Raw genomic sequence first — 19366 nt, forward strand, 5'->3', positions numbered from 1 at the left:
ACTAGTTGTCTTAAATTTAGATACATCCCTGAGCAGAACTAGTGGGTGAACAACAATATTCACAATATAATATAATACTATGTCAGTCTCGCATCTGTTTCATTGGAGCCCTATTGTGCTCCCTTGAGTGTTTTGATTTTTTTGAAATGCATTCACTGCAAAGTAAAATATTAAGTGCGAGTTGTCTTCAGGGTGAATAGAATATTCTAGAGAGCCTTAAGATATAGTATATTATATTGGCCTACATGAATTATTGCTTGACTACAACCCACGGAAACCCATTTCTATTACAGGATTTTTTTTATGGCTGCTGAATGTCTGTCAAAGCATTACAATTCTTGAGCTAGTTAGAACCTCAATCAATGTATACCCTCATTCTGCAAGTTCATATAAGGTTATGTTTATCACCTCATTTACCCTCACATTTTCAACTCGAGTCAGGCCTAATCAGAAACCTGTAGGCCTAACTCGTTTTGTTAAGGAAAAAGTGAAGACCATTATTAATGGAGCCCTTTACTGCTGATTGCTGTAAACGTGGGTTAACCTTGGATGAAATTACTAACCTCGGCCCATTTTAAGGAGAGACTGTCTGAGATTTTGAGTGCCCATCTGTTTGGATTTTTGCAAAGTGAAGAGTAGCTGTGTCACTCACTTTTTATATGAAATTGTTTTTATATATATAGCCTATATTGTCCTGCAGAGGGCGTTTGTGTACAATGTGCACAAAATAGGTTGAAACAAAATGCATGACGTTATCTGCTCCACCAGTCGCTTGAATGCTTTAGGTGAATCTACCCAGACGACCTTGTTCGATAGTAGGTAGCCATTTTATTGTCCCATTAAAGTTCACGCTTCAGCACAAACGTTTGGAATTTATGCAGACTGCTGCAACATGGACACTTACATTGTGTTGAGCAACTTAAAACGGACCACCAGAGTCAAGCTGATGTTATGGTGGTGAATTATGCCATGTAGTTTCCATGGGTCCTTGAAAGATTGTTAATTTCAGAAAAAATCAAGGCCTTGATTATTTTTGAAAATGGATGGATGAATGTTCATTTAATTGAAAGTTAATCTTGATCTGTCTCAAACGTTGAGTCCTTCAATTTGGGGACTTGCTTAGTGGTTAGTCCTTGAATGTGATGTTTAAGAAGGTGTGGGAACCCTGGATTTCTCTGACCGTTGTAACCCACAGATTGCATACAGCACTGATACTTGATTTTCATAAATTATTGTTAATTTAGGGAGACAGTTTTGCTATTGTTCAAGTGTTACAACTTGAGATGCTTTAAGTAACTTGTCATTGCATGGGTGTTTGGTGAAATATTCATGAATTGCATAGGCTACAATGTTATCAGATGGTGAAATGTGAAGCAGAGGTGAAACAAAATGAACATACTTTTTTAAATTGTACTGCTATTTTCAGGGATAATTTGGGTTGTACCAAAGTCCTTTTAGGCAAGTCCCTCCACTCTGCGGCCATATTGCAACGCTTTTTGGGCACTCATTGGGCATCCTATTCGGCAGAAATGCGCGTGCGCAAGGCTGCACGACACCAACCTTGCTCCAGCTGCAAGCTCAATGTATTCACATCACATCACACCACATGATTGGCTCAATGTATTCATATGTCGACGTTTTGCCGAGGAAGGGGTGGGATATGTGTAGACAACGGCCATATTGGTGTTACAAACTAACCCCATGCATTTCTATGGAGGATTTTTTGAGTGCTGTGTCTCCTCATTAGACAGTCTCTGGTTGTAGGCCTACATGTACATGTGAATATTCTTTTAAATGTAGGCCTAGGCTTTAAACCCTATTTTACAGGTGACCAAAGTGTCCCTAAAGCCACAGACGCGGGGTAAAATAGGGCAAAACATAATGTAGCGATCTCACTCTCAGACAAGAATCACCTTTAGCCAGGACGGCCATTTATTGGAACAGTAAGATTCAGACATACTAGGGCAAATTCATAGGGCAACACAGGGGTAGTCTCAGCCGCACATGTAACACACAATAAGGGTTTACCACACACATCAACACGAGGAAAAACACATGAGGTACAACCAAAGAGACTAACACGCTAACAAATACATAATCGACATTACACTTATAGCATTCACTCGTACTGCATTCTGGGAGACACTCATTCAACGTTAGACATGAACATCCACCGACGCTACAATAATATGTCTTTATTTTGTATGATTTCTCCTACACTGAATAACATGGAGAATGGAAATAAATTGTGATGTGTTAAAGCCAGAACTCAGCTGAAGTGTATTCACCTCACTGGTCATGGTGTGTAGGCTAGGCTACATGTTTGAAGGAGTGTTTGCTGAGTGGAGCCTCAACATTCAGCTGAGATTTGATTGTGCACACAAATCTTGAAGGTTGCCATAACCCTTAGTATCTTGGATGAAGAGTGGTATGGCTTTCAAGAGCCTTTAGGCCTAACGCAAGCTTATGAAGCAATTTTTCAAGAAACATGACTACTATACCACTACACTTCCACTTACTACCACTTAGCCAACGTTTCGTAGTGTGCATCACACTAATGTTATATGTAACTTTGATCTTTAAGTTAAATTTTGTGTCAATAACCTTGGTGACAGTATAGGCTACCGTGCCATAAGTGAGAATGAAATGATGCTGCGGTCATTCCACATCCAGTGTGTTTGCACATTCACTGTATGGAATAAAACACATGAGTCACACACACACACATAATCATCTTCAATAAGTGTCCATCTTTCTTCAGGTTAGACTGAAATCTCTGACATATGCAATGCCTTAGCTTGACCCACATGACTATATCAACCTGCAAGCAGAGTGCATTGGAATGCAACGCACATGCCTTGTACTGTATGATGGGCCTTAATGACTCTTGCAGCTCCATGAGCTGCTGTGGTTTTCTAATGCATGGCCTCAATCCTGAATACAAATGCCACAGAGCACAGACTCTGCACGGCACTCTTCAGTGCACCACATGCACATGCTGCTGCACTGCATTTGTATCTAATGTAAAGACTTACAAATAATATTGTTTTGTGTACTCCGGAATACTCCTGTGTTCTTCATTTTTTTGTAATTTAAAAGCTGACAGAGAATACATTTTTGAAAAGAAATCTGTGTTCACTTGCACATGTGTTGTTAAATAGACTGTTGACACTATTCAACTATTACGTTTACATTAATTAAGGAATTGCAATGTCTGAAACCGATTATGTGCACACGGTTGCTGACCAAATAGCCTGTTTGAATTCTACCAAAAATTATGTGTTATGTCTTCTCAATCAAAACACATCAAAGGCTCATTTTGTTGGGTAGTAGCCTAAAGCCATTTACTTTGGCCTGTGTTGATGCTCAGTGTCATGAAAAACTTGGTTAAAAAAACAAAACAATCCGTAATGCTACTCTTGAACAGAGCATTAGCTGGTGCTGTCTCTTTTAATATAAGTCAGCCATGCTGCTGCTTTCTTCGCCAAGCAGTCCTCATTCTTATGTCAGAAAAGATTTGGAAGGCATACCTCATCTGTCTGGCTGTCCATCCAGTGAAGAGAGGAGCGGTATTGTTAAGTGAATTCTTGCACACCCCATATCTTTACTCCCCATGTTCTGCTCCATCTGTCAATAGACATAGGGACTTGCCCTGTGACAGTCAACAGTCTCTGAGGATTTGTAGTGCACTGCTCAAATAAACAACCCCAATCTGCCCTGACTCTGTCCAAGGACTTTTCAAATCACTCCTAAATGTACAAGATAGAACTCCATATGGGCTCATTAATAAACAGCATCAGCTCAGACAAAACAGACAAAATTCTCCCCCTCAGGGAGATTCCACACATTCGGCAGAGAATAGAATTCTTGCACTTTGAAAAGAGACAAGGAAAACAACTTAAGTCTCATGCCGGGACTGGCTAATTATTTACCGGGAGAAAGAAATACCTCACAGAGAAGCAAAACGAATGAGCACATTTTACTGCTTTTCAACGTGTTTCACTGTAGTTCATTAGCAGTTGTTTTTAATATGCCAAAAAAAGCTTGGGGAGTAGTATTTTTCATTACTAGTAATTGTTGAAGCAAACAATGTCACTTCTTGAAAGATCCACTCCACGTGTGCATAGGTGTGTGCATGCATATGCAAGCACATTGATCTCCTTCAAGCAGAGACGGTTGCATGTGTGCATAACAATGTTTGTTGAGGTCACTGAAAGCCATACACCAAAAAAAAAAAAAACAGACCACTTTCCAATTCTTTCTGCCAGACCAAAGATGTCTTCTACTTGAAATCTCAGTTTGATACTGCTCTGAAGAAAGAGTATCGAAATGACCATGAATTTTATTAATTTTATTTACCTGTGACTGTTATGAATGGAGGAATGAATGCATATGCATTTATAACTGAATGTATGGAGATTTATGAATGGTTAAATTAATGTTCATATGACTGAATGCATGGATGCTTACGGCAGTAGGAATGAGTATTTGTAAGGTATGTATGGGAGAAAAATTATAGAGAATGGTCATAGTGACCACAGTTACCATAGAGAATGGTCATTTATGCAATTTGCACAGCTTCTTGAGTAGCCCAAATGTTTTGCTGTACGTCTTGTAATTGTTTTAACCCTGTGCTTGTTTTGTGTCTCTGTTGTAACTCTTGCAGCAATTTCTCTCAGCGTCCAAAACTATTTTTTCCCTTGGGGAGACAAATAAAGATACTTTGACTCACATCAGGGCTAAAACTAAAAGTGAATCTTTTGAGGCCTTAGTATTACTGCTGTGACTGTGCCTCTTCTTTTGCAGTCCCTGATACTGTGAGTGCTCAGCTCAAAACAGAAATAAATGCTCTACTCCGGGCGTCACCGCACCCCCCACACACACACACACAAACACTCCTCCTGCTCTTTCATGTCGCTGGAGTAACATCTACAGAGGAATGCACTGAGAGCATGTCGCACTTCTGAAATTTCACAATATACATGTAAATGCATCAGGCCGCCAAAAAGAAGAAGAAGAAGAAGAAACAATTTAAATGTTAATGCCCTGTGCCTTGGCCTGTGTGACAGGGATGCCTCTGAGTGAGGGTGTGTGGGTGGCTGCGACTTGTGTGCAATGCACACTCCCATGTGGAGCCGGAGAAACAGCGGGAAGGGGAGGAGGCTGCACAGCAAGAGAACACTGGCGCTTTTAATTAGGAACATGTTTTTTAGCCTATGGGTTCAAGTTGATGCAAATAGATACAAATGTTAGCTGAGTTCTGCGTTTTTTTTCTTTTTAAATGATAGTCGCGGCTGTTGAACTGGAACGAGCAAAGCAGTAGAGGAAAGTATTACTTTTACTTACACACACACAAAAAAATGTTTTGTAAGTGCAATCTAAGAGAACACAAGACAGGCTATATAGAGTACATTTGTCCATAAACACATTGTAACACCAATTCTTAGCTAATGATATCATCAATGCTGTTATAACCCTCACAAAAAGTTGACTAATAATTAAATGCAGTTGCTTACTCCATGCCCTGCAAAGTTGCCTGTTAAAGTATTAAGATGTCTGGATTACTGGATGAATTGATGGGTGTCAAATAGCAATGCTTAAAACAAATGTAAATGCACCACCTCTGTATTCTGTGTTGCAGAAACCGCAGAATAAATTCCCAGTTGTGTCACAACTTTTCAATGTGGTGTTTCCACACCAACACTACACTTGACACTTGACAATTCAACAGGAAGTGTTTACTTTTCTGCTGAGTATTTGTTGAGCAAGAATTTCCAGTCACCACTCTAAAAGTCTTGCCTCTCTAGATCAGCGTCCTCCTTTCGCCCTTACTGGCCTTATGTCATTATTTACTGCGGCAAAATCTCTTATTCATGCAGGCCTTTAAGGAGAGGTGTTTTACATGTAATGTTCATGTTTTCAGAATTTCATATATGTTCTTAAGCTAGGTTTGAGTAAAGCTCAGAAAAGATTGCATGAAAGACTAGCAGGAAATATAAAATATTCAATAGCTCCTTAAATCTTTTAAACTGGGATGACATCTGATATAAAAAGAATTCAACTCCTGCAGTATAAATGCACTGAATCTGTTTATTTCGAGGAGGAATCCTGAGCAAGATGCTCGGTGTGTGTGTGTGTGTGTGTGTGTGAAAGGACTCTGATTTGACTTGTGAAGAGTCATCAGTCACATCACACAAGCATCTGCATGTTCAATGGGCTGAATGAGATGAAAGATCCTATGGTAAATGCACATGTAAACCAACAGAAAGTTACAGTACATGTGGGCATTTTAATGAGGAAACTTCAACTTCAAAGTGGTTTTTGAAAAATGTGATCATGAAACGGTACATTGCAGTTCAGTGTGATGTAATTGCAACAGTACATGTAATACATTACATATACAAATTCACAACGAAGATAATACAGTGTAGTGTTGCCAGAACTGCCAGTGGGGTTAAAGCAACAGGCTTTTCCACACACTTCATATTGAGAGACATTGGCAGGGTCAGTGTTACTGGATGACCCCAGAGGCTGCCTTTACTGCTCAGGATAATAGCATCCAGCCCCCTAACCTCTGGCAAATGCAGATGAGGAGCAATCACCTTTTCTATCGGAGGTCTCAGTCGCACTGGACACACTGTTGGCCATTAAAACACGTCCTTAAAACCTGATCAGGGACTCTGCCGTGGCCCCAACTTTATCCCATAATATCCAGAGCAAGGCTTTCCCCAGCGCTCTGTCTTGGTTTGGTGTATCTGATATGAATTCATCGTGAATGTCATTGTGAATGTCACCAAGCTGCTGTCGGGGAGGTAGTCAGAGGCACAGGATTCATTTGTCCATCTTTTTTTTCCTCTCTGGATCCATATTGTACCGAGGGAATGTCATTATCTGTGAAGGGTGTTACGTTTTTGATTTATTCGGTGCCTCAGAAGTGATTGCGCTGGCGAATTATGCCGTCATTATTGGTAAGAGCTGACCCAAATCCCCCTCCCACCCCGCCTCTCTCTTGTGCCTCTCGTTCAGATGGTTGTCTTCCAAATCAAAATGAAGCCAGGCAAAGCATGCAGGGTTCTATCTGTCTTTTCATCACAGGTTATTTAATAAGCCACTGATATAATAAAGCGTCTGACAGCAGAGAGATCCGTGTCTGTCACAGACGGCAGATGCTAAGGTCGGCGCTGAATTTACGCCAGTTAGGCAGGCATGCAGGCAGGGTAGAGGGCATGTTGCCAACCCCTCCACAATCAGTTTACCCACTGACAAGCGTATGTGTTCGAGCCGACTCGGCGCGCTGTGTACCCACTGTTGTGATAACACCGGGGTTCTTTGTTTACCATGTTAAATATACCGGGGAGAGTCTCGCATGGCATATTTCAAGAGGCGGAGCGCTAAATATAGTTCCAGAAAACTTTGCGCCCGCTCACTCCAACGTTGTCAGCGGCTGACTGGCGCTTGGGAGCAATGAGACGAGTGAAAACAAACAGAAATTCAGGGAAATTAGTTTTTGTTGCAGAACTGGGGCAGATTGGTACGCCTCCTCCGCTCTGGCCATCTGGCCACTCCATGAGGCCATTGTGTGGTAATACGGGAGGAAGAAAGAAACCCTCAACAACTGCGACCGATTTTCCACTGGTCATCGCCTGATTCATCCATATGGGCCTCAGCGGTGGTGCTGGAGCTGGAGAGGCAGCTTAATGAGCCCCGGCCTGCTGGCTCGGACAAGCTTTACCTGAACCAGGCTGACTTCAGGCAGGCTGCTGTCCAGGGTGCTGAAGCCTCTCAGAGAGTGGCCCTGCCTTACCGCTCTGCTAATGAACTGGCACAGGACTGTTTGAAGAAGCGCAGCACATGGCCTTCATGCTGGCACCCTACGGCATCATAACTTGCACCTCCCCATTCTTTTTTCCATCTTTATCTGATCATGTTTCTTTTATTCCATATTATTCTATGTGCATACGGTAATAGTACAAATAAATCGCAAGGGTTCCGTATGTGTTGCTTAGCTTTAAGTTTTGCAAATGCATTCCTTTTCATTATTCTCCTACCATGCAGTTTGATTATAACACCATCCTTCATACTAACTGTTCACATTACTATTCAGATCTACAATACATCTCATAGTTGGCCATATGAGATGATGGCAATTGTGCAATGAAATACTCAAAAGTATAGTTCAACTACAAATACGCAACTGCTAACTCTCACAATTCTTCTGGCAGGAATACCGTTTAAGCAAGCTGCATTCTACAGCAGAGAGGGGATGGCTGGGGAACAGTTTGATTGGCCTCCATCTGTTCAGCCTGCCTTGTTGCCATCATCGATCATAGTGCCGAGAGACAGAGAGCTTTGTGCAGGATACAGGTTCAGTAACTTTGCTGTCTTGCATGGCCACTCTCTCCTGCCAGCACGCTGCCTCCTTGTCCTCCTGACCACATCACCTCCAGCCCTGTCTACCATTCACATCACACGGCGCTGAGAGAAGCTTCCTTAACACTGGCAGTCTATGGTCATCGCCTCTGATTTCACAGGACATGACTGGAGATTTGGCTGAGATTTGGCTTTTTTCTATCGTAAGGGCGATGCATCCTCTATAGCTTTGTCACTGTTTTCAATTCATTACGGCATGTGTGTGTGTGTATGTGTGTGTGTGTGTGTGTGTGTATTATTTAAGCCAACCGAGGTATGCTTTCTCACTGGGAATGTGGGAATGTCTCTTTGAAGCTGCTTCCAGTTGCTGCTGGAGAATGAAACTTGGTGGCGGGCAGCTGATTTCTCAGAGACACAATGGAACAATGGACTGCAGCCTGCACACTGTGCTGAAGAGGGCTTGAATAAGGCCGTGTTAGCAGAATTAAATGTGCACACTCAGGCTTGCTTGGGGCTAAGTGCCTCTGAGCAGTCCTCCACAGTCACCCCCCACACCCCCCCCTCTGCCTCCCCTTAGCCTTTGCCTCATTAACCCCTCAATGAGGAGCCGGTGAGAGGGGATGGGCCAGTGCCATCTCCATCATATGCTTGGGTGGCCGAAAGGCTTCAGCCGGATGGCACTTTTCCACTGGCTGCGTCAGGCCACAGACCACACAGCCATTCAGTTTACTTTGGCACATCAGCAACTTGTTAAAAGGCGCTCCAATTTTTTTCCTTTCTGCATATCCTTTTCCAGTCCAGTGGTCAGGGGATTAGGCTTCTCTCTCTCTCTCGCTCTCTCTCCCCCTCTTTCTCTCTTGCTGACTTTCCTGGTGAATCATCTGCCTTATGTAGGAGGTTGTGTGATGAGGTATTCATCTTTTAATCATTCTGCCACTGCAGCACTCACATTCCTTTCAACATCTCCCCCACAAATTCATCAATTATGATGATCAAGGGCCAGAGGATGGGCTCTCTTTGTGTGGACAGGAGTGTGGTCATGAACTTTCTGTGACCCATTGGACATGTTGGAAACACAATGAACATGGAGGCTTATATTCATACATGGAACGCTCTGTTGGTTCTGGACCAACTGTTCCATTAAGCGGAGAGAGCTCCAACTCCCAGGTCACATCTGTTTCCATTGGGAGTAGAAAATGATGATGACTCCAAGAGTTAAAAAGCCTACTCATTGACTGCTGATAAGAATATAGAATGAACCCCCTCCCTTACTCTCTCTCTCTCACACACACACACACACACACACACATTTGTCTTTTCACTTTGTGACCACCACCGTCATTCCTCTCTCTGTCCCCTCTGTGCGAAGCAGCTTGCTAATCCACAGACCAAGACTTCCACTTTTCATGCAATGTTGTCAAAACCCTGTTATTTATTCTTTAGCTGTGCCTGCGCCAATGCGCCTACATGATTTACACTTCAGTCATGGATGCTGCAGCCAGGATAAATGACAGCAATGGAGTTTTATGCATTTCGCCCCGTTCTTTACCCTGAAGCGTGGTTTCTGCAGTTGAATAATGAACAGAAGTATCTTGATGGCAGAACCTCAGAAAGAATACAAATGGTCATTTTAGGGCATGAGCTGTCTTGCAGAGATTTGGTGGTGGCGTTTTTCACAAAACTTTGCCTGAGTCATGCATCGATTTTGGAGCATATCAAGGTTTAAACAAGCTCTACTCTGAGGGTCCTCTGGAGGGAGAAATAGCCATTTGAGCATCTTTTAGCATTAATCTTCATCAAGTAATGGCATTGAGGGAATTTTCCCTTCAAAGAAAAAGGTACTCTGTAAAATCATTTCAAAAGTGTAATACTGCTTTATACCATGATGTTTGACAGCTTTAACAAAAAAAATAACCATTATACCAACTCTACATATTCTCCAGAGGAGCCAAACGTCTCATAACCACCATGGCTTTTACACCCTTGCACAGTCTAAACATACCTTTGCATAATCACTTGCTCTGTCGTTTCCCCGCATAAGTGCACTAAATTAATTTCACTTGCCACAGACAAAGTGGCTTTTTGTCTTTCCTTGATGTTGGTTTTTGTATGAGCTCGATGGGGAAATGTGTTGAAATCCCAGTGCTGTTCTGCAACCTTTCTCTCTGCAGTCCCTCTTGGGTTCTGGTGCCAGCCATTAAGGCCAGTTCTCATTCATCTCCTAATGCTTCTGCCAATGGTGGGGGTAATAAAGTGGTGGTAATGCAGAAGAAATAAGATATGGATGGGTATGCAACCAGAGATGGCTAGCCTCTGACAGCTTAGCCTCTGAATCAGGGAAAAGGGAGCCAGCTGAGTGAACAGAGACAGATTCCGGATTTCCTCATTATTGTAACTACCTAATGAAATGCCATAGCTCACTTGTTTGTTTTTATGTACAATATAGAACAATTCTCAAACAATTCTGTTGAATCTTGAAGTATAGTATACTCTTTTGATCCCATGAGGGAAATTTGGTCTCTGCATTTATCCCAATCTGTGAATTAGTGAAACACTCAGTGCACACAGTGAACACACACTAATCCCGGCGCAGTGAGCTGCCTGCACCAACAGCGGTGCTCGGGGAGCAGTGAGGGGTTAGGGGCCTTGCTCTAGGGCACTTCAGCCGTGCCTACTGGTCGAGGTTCGAACCGACAACCCTCCGGTTACAAGTCCGAAGTGCTAACCAGTAGGCTGGCCCCAGTGTTTTATCATGACAATGTCCTGCCACGATCTGTGGAGCTTACGGTGACAGTTGGTGTTTTATCATGTCAATGTCCTGCCACGATCTGTGAAGCTTACGGACACAGATGCTAATGCAGGAATGCCATAACATTTGTCATATTCCAGACCGACTTTTGTTTCCAGCACATATAACATCACTATACCTTATTGTATCAGTGGAGATGGACAGCAATACTCTTACGGAACTCCACAAACCACAAACATTCTCCAAATAAAATAAATGTCACAGCAATGTCAGATACACCTTGAGAAACCCCATCATCAGTCATAGAGGTGTCATCTCACATTTGCAGACACTGTCACAGCTCATCATTTCAGTTGGTGGCTAATTCCAGTCAGAGTGATTTCTTTGCCTCTGTTGGTCTTTTGTTTTCCATTAATGTGTCATGTGGAGCTCTGCTTTTAACACTAGCTGAGCATGCCTTACCTTTCAAAACACCTGTGTAAAAGTCTAAACAACAATTAGTCACACTTGCCCAGTTCCCAGCCCATTAACTCATCACTTCAGTACAGGGGTATCATTCTGATTGTCTGCTTTTAATTTTGACAAGCGTGTTAGTATTCACTGTGAACCTTGAAATGTGAGAGGAATTTCTTGTAAATGCAGCAGCAGAATATGCATTTCTTAATTTGTATTAGAGCTGTTCAACCATGCTCACATCTCAGCAAAATGACATTTACACATCATCATGAGAAGCAATATAATGTGATGCTACCAGCTCAACAGTATAATAAAGTATCAAAATAAAGTATCAAAATTAGAAAACTGTGGCTTGTTACCCAAATGTATGCATATATCATAAGCAATCTTCTGGGTTTTGTAAAAACATTGGCGTAGTGGATCGCTGATGAGGGATTTTTGAGACTTTACGCGGCATACAGAAGACCCCAGTGTCACAAGAGTCCCTTTGCATCGGTGATCAAAGACTTTTCATGAATGACACATTTCTTTTCCCACAGAGCACCACTAACACAATTTTCTTACACCCAGTGCTGAGACAAGCATAATCCTCTCTTTTGCTTGTCTCCCTGGAACTTACTACTGTCAGAGGTGCGTTCCTACAGTGTTCCTGCACAATCCCAGGCCTTGCGAAATCCCTGCCTTTCTGTCCCCAATCTCTGCGCTCATCTCCAGAGGCGGTCATGTTCACTGATTTACTCCTCTTTCATCCTGACACATCAATCCAGGGATGACACTGCATAAGCTCTGTCACTGCCACCCTCCCCGCCCCCACTCTCTCTCTGTTCTTCTCTAGAAGGTTCCAAAATATTGCGCTTCCTTTGTGGTGCCCGCCATGATATCTATGTGGGTCAGTGGAAACTTGTAATTATACATGAAATGAAGCACACTGGAGTCAGTCAGACAAAGTGGGTCACGTTCTGGGGAGGATTTTGTTTAAGAGGCGGTTGTGCAGTTACGTGCTGTAAAGAAACCTGTTTTTAAAAATGAAGGCATTTTCATATGAGCAAGAGTTGCTAATAAAAAGTTATAAAATGTAGACTATCTATTCTGGAATTCTACTACTCCCCAGGATGGGATAGTATTACCTCTAACGGTGAATATCAGGAAGAGAACATTCTCTCAGGTAATCTGTTTATGATGGGCTTCAGTATGGAGCCATGCTTGAAAAATAAGTTTGAAGGTTGAGAGGCCTCCCTTAAAAGCTGTATTGAGTAGAGATGATATATCAGTTCTGTCTTGATTTATTGTTAGTGCGCTGGATGCTGAGTGTGTGGGATCGATTAGGTTTCACGGCACAGGCCTCCGCACTGTTCTTCTGCCCCGCCATTATTTAAAGCCTGCTGCGTCTGTGTCCTCCAAACACACACCCCACATTCTTTACTTATTTATTTTATTTTCCCCATTTTTCCTTGACAGCATGATTAAACTGTACATCATTGAAATGAATCACCATAAATCATAATCCCCATCACAGGTAGAAGTTCCCTGCGCCGCCTCTCTTCCCCTCCCTCCGACAGAAGAATTTATGAAATCCTTCGCTTTCCTCGGCGGAGAAAATGTGGAGGATGCTGTTTTTAGAATGGGGCTACACAGAGGAGTGGTTAAATATGGATGGTCAGATTCGGGGTCCTGGCATATAAATATAAGCGGCCAGTGGGACTCTCATTTTCCTCCTGATCGCCTCTGAATTGGAAAGCGGCGGCAGGCAGGACAAAGGCGTTTAGTCAGGCTGGCGCGTAACAAACGACGTGTCACCATGAGACGCGCGGCTGAGGTGGTGGGAGTCGGCCAGTGGTCCAGATGAATGTAAGAACATTTCATTTACAATAAGCCTCTTACGTTGATTGCCTTTTTCACTGGCACATCAGGTTGTATTGTGCCTGTGTGCTCTCCCTCTCTCTCTCTCTCCCTTTCTCTCTCTCTCTCTCTCCCCCTCTCTTTCTCCATCACTATCAGCTATGAGTGTTGAAAGCACATCAAGCCAAGCCTGACTGAGAGACATGTGTTGCTTTTTCAGACCTCCTCTGTGTATTATTCTGTTATTGTAAGCGTGTCGTGTGGGGCCTGCGGGGAGCGCTGACCACACACGCAGTGGCAGGCCAGCCGTCCACACCGTCCAATGCTCACTCACTCGGCCCTTCAGCTCACCCCTGCGTGCCACTCCTGACAAGTTCATTGTTTCTCTCCCCCCATCCCTCTATCTCTCTCTCCCTCTCTCCACCCTCTCTATCTTTCTCCCTCTCTCTGTCTTTCTCTCTCCCTATCTTTCTCTCTCTCTCCCTCGCCCCCTCTCTCCACCCTCTCTATCTTTCTCCCTCTCTCTGTCTTTCTCTCTCCCTATTTTTCTCTCTCTCTCCCTCACCCCCTCTCTTCACCCTCTCCAGTGGCGGTTCTAGGATTTTTTTGAGACAGGGGCCACATCATACACTGAGGGGCCAAGAACCGGTCAACATCCATACACAGAAAATCCCTCGTTCAGTAAGGCAGAGGCACGTAGTCTACGTGGTATGCAGGACTATACGCAGTATACCCAAAGTCCTTTTAGGCAAGTCCCTCCACTCAGCGGCCATATTGCAACGCTTTTTGGGCACTCATCGGGCATCCTATTCGGCAGAAATGTGCGTGCGCAAGACTTCACGACACCAATCTTGCTCCAGCGGCAAGTTCACAACACATGATTGGCACAATGTCTTCACATCACACCACATGATTGGCTCAATGTATTCACATGTCGAAGTTTTGCCGAGGAAGGGGTTGGATATGTGTAGACAACGGCCATATTGGCGTTACAAACTAGCCCCATGCATTTCTATGGAGGATCTTTTGAGTGCTGTGTCTTCTCATTAGAAAGTCTCTGGTATACCCACTTAAAAAGCATCACCATGTCAGGATTGTGCAGGAGGACCCAAGTGCAAGACTCAACCAGGCAGAATTACAGACAAAACAGAATTGATTTAACACAAACTTTACATTTAAAGACTTTCTTGTCTGACATAAGAGACTTTGACTAGACAAACAGAGAGACGATCCGACAAAGGACAAAGAGACAGGTAGGGGTGTGACTTTCGAAACCGACGTCTCGAATCAGTGTCGAGGCTTCGAAGCACAAGTGTTTCAAAACACTGCTTCGAAACGTGGTTCAAAACAGCCATGTCATGTGACCACTGCTTCGAAACATCGTTCAAAATCCCCATGTCATGTGACCAAAGTTAAGTGAACCTTCGGTGCATTTCCCCGGTGTCGGCAGGCGTGCCCGCGCGTTCAATTAACAGTCTAACTTTCTCTTATGCAATAACCATGATGGTGTAGTGGTTAGTGAGGGTGTTTTTTGCATGGTAGCCCAGGCTGCTCAAATGTGGTTCGATCCCCGTTTGATTTGTAAGGTATTGTTTCAGATCGTATCTGTTTATGTTTTCTTACTTCACCATTAACCACTCAGTTTCAACTAAACTCTCAGAATGGTCAAAAATCGAGAGTTTTTATAAGAAGAAAGTGATTTAGAGAACACATAGTGGCAGCAATAAGATTCTCTTTATTGTGACTTCATGTGGTCTCCCATCCAGTAATTGACCAAGGGCATGCTGCTTAGCTTTTGACAAAGACGGAACACAGGTAACACAGCGAGCCACGAACTTTAAAGGGGAACTTGGCAACTATTTCAACGTAATAAACCCGTTTAGAAATCATTCGGATGGTTAAATGACCTGTTCCGGTGAAAATTGTGACTTTCCCCGCTGCGCCTAGCGTCCCCAGGCGGAAAACCAACCTTGCAACATTGAGACTTACGTCCCGGAAAGAGAAGTGAGAAACAAGAAACTCGTTTTAAATCGTGTTTCTTACCTTGTAACATCCACATAGTTCTGCCAAACTTATGCTAACCGTTCGCTAGCTTGTAAACAAATCCATGTGCTTTATCGTTACCTTTTCCCACAGTTTGAAATAGCATAATGCACAATTTCTCCAGCAGAGGGGGAAATCCTGCCAAGTTTCCCTTTAAAGACTACATCTCCAATACAAAGCATTTGACAGATTTGTTTCACCCTAAACAGCTCTGAGGTGTCGGAATTGTTTCAACGCTTCGGAACAATTCGGCACAATTGCTTCAACCTTTTCAGTGTTTCATAAAGCCTCGCTTTGCCCATCCCTAGAGACAGGGGGGTAGAAATACACAGACCAATTAACAGAGAGACAGAGGACTGGACGAAACCAACGAGACAATAATGGGGAACAGGTGTGGAAGCAGAAAGGAGGGAAAACTAGTGATGTGCCCAATGAAGCGAGGCTTCGGAGCTTGTGTCGAGCAGAAAGGGGCGTGCCAGATGAAGCCCCGGTTCGAGGCTTGTGTCGTTTCCATAAAAATCACGTGACTGATGACAAACGAGGCCTCGGTTTGTGAGTGTGACGTCTGAAGCTTCGTTTGGGACACACACCCACGTGACTGCTTCGGAATCTGACTCAAAGGCTTTGAATTGCGCGAACCAGGGCACCCGCTCTAGTGTCGGAATGAGTTGTGTTGTATTGCAAGAGTCAGGCGAAATTTGTGGGTAGCCCTGTTTTATATAGGATGCTTTCTCTGTTTGGGAATTTACGTTCTTTTCTTTCCGGAAAATGTCCATAATCCATAATAGGCTATCATGCACATAGAAATAAAGAAGAAATAGCCTAGGCCTAGCCTAAAGCTTTGCCATTTAGAACAGCTTTGCCATTTAAAACGTGTCTGTGTTGCAATCTTGTCTCAACTTCAATCATGCAATTTAAAAGCAATACAGGCTAATAATTTCTATGTAGGCTTAACAATAATGGCTGACACAATATTTTCCTTTTATTGAAAGTTTGATTCATGAAACGTCAAAACATGTCGGGCCATATAGGGTTTGGTTTAATTAGGCACCTGGTCGTTTCCTTTTCACTCTCGTCCATAGCGTGTTGAGGTTGATAATACTTCGTCCTGGTTCAGAAGCTAAGTAGTGTCTACTGCGGGCGTTAAGTGGATGGGAGACCGAATGGATCATTGACTGGAATAACACATGATTTCACGCCTCCACAGAAACACCAATCTTCACGTGATAACGAGTGACGGCATTATGTTGCCTAATCGTATTTTATTGTATTGAATTGAGACAAACAGAAATGCAAATTTCTTGCAACACTTTTAATGTAATGAATGAGAACATTTCGAAGCTTTGGCATTGTGTTGAACGTTGTAGGCATTCTTTTCAATAGTCCGTGGCTGCGATAATTTGTGCAAACCACCAGATGTCGCTGTGTTTTCCTTGTTTCGAAGCTTCGGCACATTACTCGGCACATTAGGGAAATGTGTCGAGTAGCGCTCGAGGCTTCATTTGCCCATCACTAGGGAAAACTAACAAGACAGGAAGCACAGACCAAATAAGGAGATGGGGCGGAGACAAAGACAGGTGACAGGCAGGTAACACAAAGCACATGGGGAACAGGCAAAAACAAACACAGGACAATACACAAAATGGCCACCAGGGTGGCACAAACTCCAACAGTCCGGGCCAGATCCTGACACACCATCTCAGTATACCCACTTAAAACAGACAAGGATAGGTATTAATATTTGGGGTTGATCACAGTATACCCACTACAGCTAACTAGACTACACCACAGCAGTAAGGTGCATACATTTCACCAGTCTTACAGTACCTTGTTCAAATACTTAAATGCTAAATGCTAAAAAACAAAAAAGCCAATACAATTCTTAACAATTTTCCCATTTATTTATAATGTGCAATGAAAACACAATATAACACTAAAATATAATAGACACTTCAGTGGAAATACATTGATATTTTAAACAGAAATCATACATCATCATACACACATTTTTCGTTCAATTAAACAAGTTTTACTTTAACTCTTTCCCCTTATGTTGATAAGAGACACACACACAGCATGTGAGCAACAACTACATCATATTTACACAATTTTTTCAACAACTATTTTTACAATGGTTTGATTTGGAATGGTCTTTGAAGCCACCGTCTTGCTTCCAGTTAGAAAAGCCTGATTCTGATTTGAAGACTGACGATGGGTCATTTGAAAGCGAAAAAATTACGGAAGGGGTAGCAAAACACTAAAGATGGAATATTCCTACCATTTGAAGTCTTTGTATCAGAAGTCATTGAGTGGCCTCTTCCTATTTCCGTGCTGCATCTTGCGGAATACCAGTTTAGGAGAGGTTGTACAGAACCATCTGCTCTAGAATGGGAAATGTCTAGAGAGAAGAAAATGAAACAAGTTTGTTATTAACTTTCATAACCCACTGTCAACCTGGCGTTTCTAAAATGAATGACAAAATATGCTCACTGTAGTGGCAATAGGAAATAGCATCATACCATTAGGAGCAGCTATGCTTGGTGACTGGTGGTTCTGAAGACTGTGGGTTGAAGTCACCAGCTCCTGCGCCATCCCAGTCTGTAGGTGAAACACAAATGCGTGTCACAAAATCCATGCTTGTATTCAGCATGTCGTCTGGCAACTGTAAAACCAGTTATTATTTTTTTTTTTTTAAATCATATAAAGCTTGAGTGAATAGAGTAGAAAATTTAACCAATTTATCTCAATGAAACTCTCCTTGTCCTAACACTTTGAGACAGAATTCATGCGAAGCCCATGAATCAAATAAACTCAGAATAGTGGTTAATAACTTTGCAATGATAGCTCACATTAACTACAAAAACGTAGCGTTAGCTATTAGGCATGTATTCTAATGTTCATGTTAGCAGCTGCCAAACTTTTTCCTCAAGCAAAAAAAAACGTTATTTACATTTGATAAGGCGCACTAGCGCATGTAATATTATTAATTTCGGACCCCAAACAAACAGGATGTCCATTTCTCTGCATTTCATATAACACCATTTCAAACACTTCATACATTACCTTACATAAAATCTATCAGCATGCTAACAATGAATAACAATCAAACCTCAACTCAAGTAACCTAACGTTAAGTTAATGTTAACAGTTCACTGACTAAGTCAGTTAACAGTTCACTGCAAGCTTGCTGCTGCTTCGTAATTTAATTGAAAAACTTAACATATTGGGACAGCAACAAATAAACGTCCGTTTCACATAATGATGATAACCAACACAGAGATTTGTGACTCACCAAGAAACTTCTGTGGAGGATGAAACGCTGCCATCGGTTCTTCACGTTAGAATTCTAGCTGATACTTTCGTTAGCCAAATGTATCGGTTCTTCATGTTAGCTGATACTTCCATTAGCCAAATGTATCATTTCTTAACATTAGCTGAGACACATTAGCCAAATGTATTCTTTCCTTTACAGTTCACTGTGTGCTTTAGCTTTCAGGCTTCATAGGTGCATTACTGCCACCAGTTGTTTGGGAATGGAATTGCATCTCTGATCGTCGTTCTCAACAAGTTTGACACTTACCCGACAAACACCGGACGTCCCCTAGACCTTATGCCGACATTCACGACGTCCCCGATTGGTCACGAACGTCATGTTCTCTAGCGGACGTTCCGGTGACCTTATTGACGTCCGGAGCAAGTTATCGTTTGGTTATTGCGTGACGTCCGGTGCAGGACTTTCTGGGGACGTCACCGTCAGGTCCCTCGGATGACATTTGCATTTGGTCATTTCAAATACCTCCTAAGGACCCGACAATAACGTTATACCGGGGACATGGGGGGGACGTTTGTTTATTCACACATGGCAGCAGAGTTGAGAGCGCTCTGGCTACCGCCTGCAGGACAGAGACA

The sequence above is a fragment of the Alosa sapidissima genome, chromosome 14 (assembly GCF_018492685.1).
Source record: "Alosa sapidissima isolate fAloSap1 chromosome 14, fAloSap1.pri, whole genome shotgun sequence".
In the NCBI taxonomy this organism is placed as follows: domain Eukaryota; kingdom Metazoa; phylum Chordata; class Actinopteri; order Clupeiformes; family Clupeidae; genus Alosa; species Alosa sapidissima.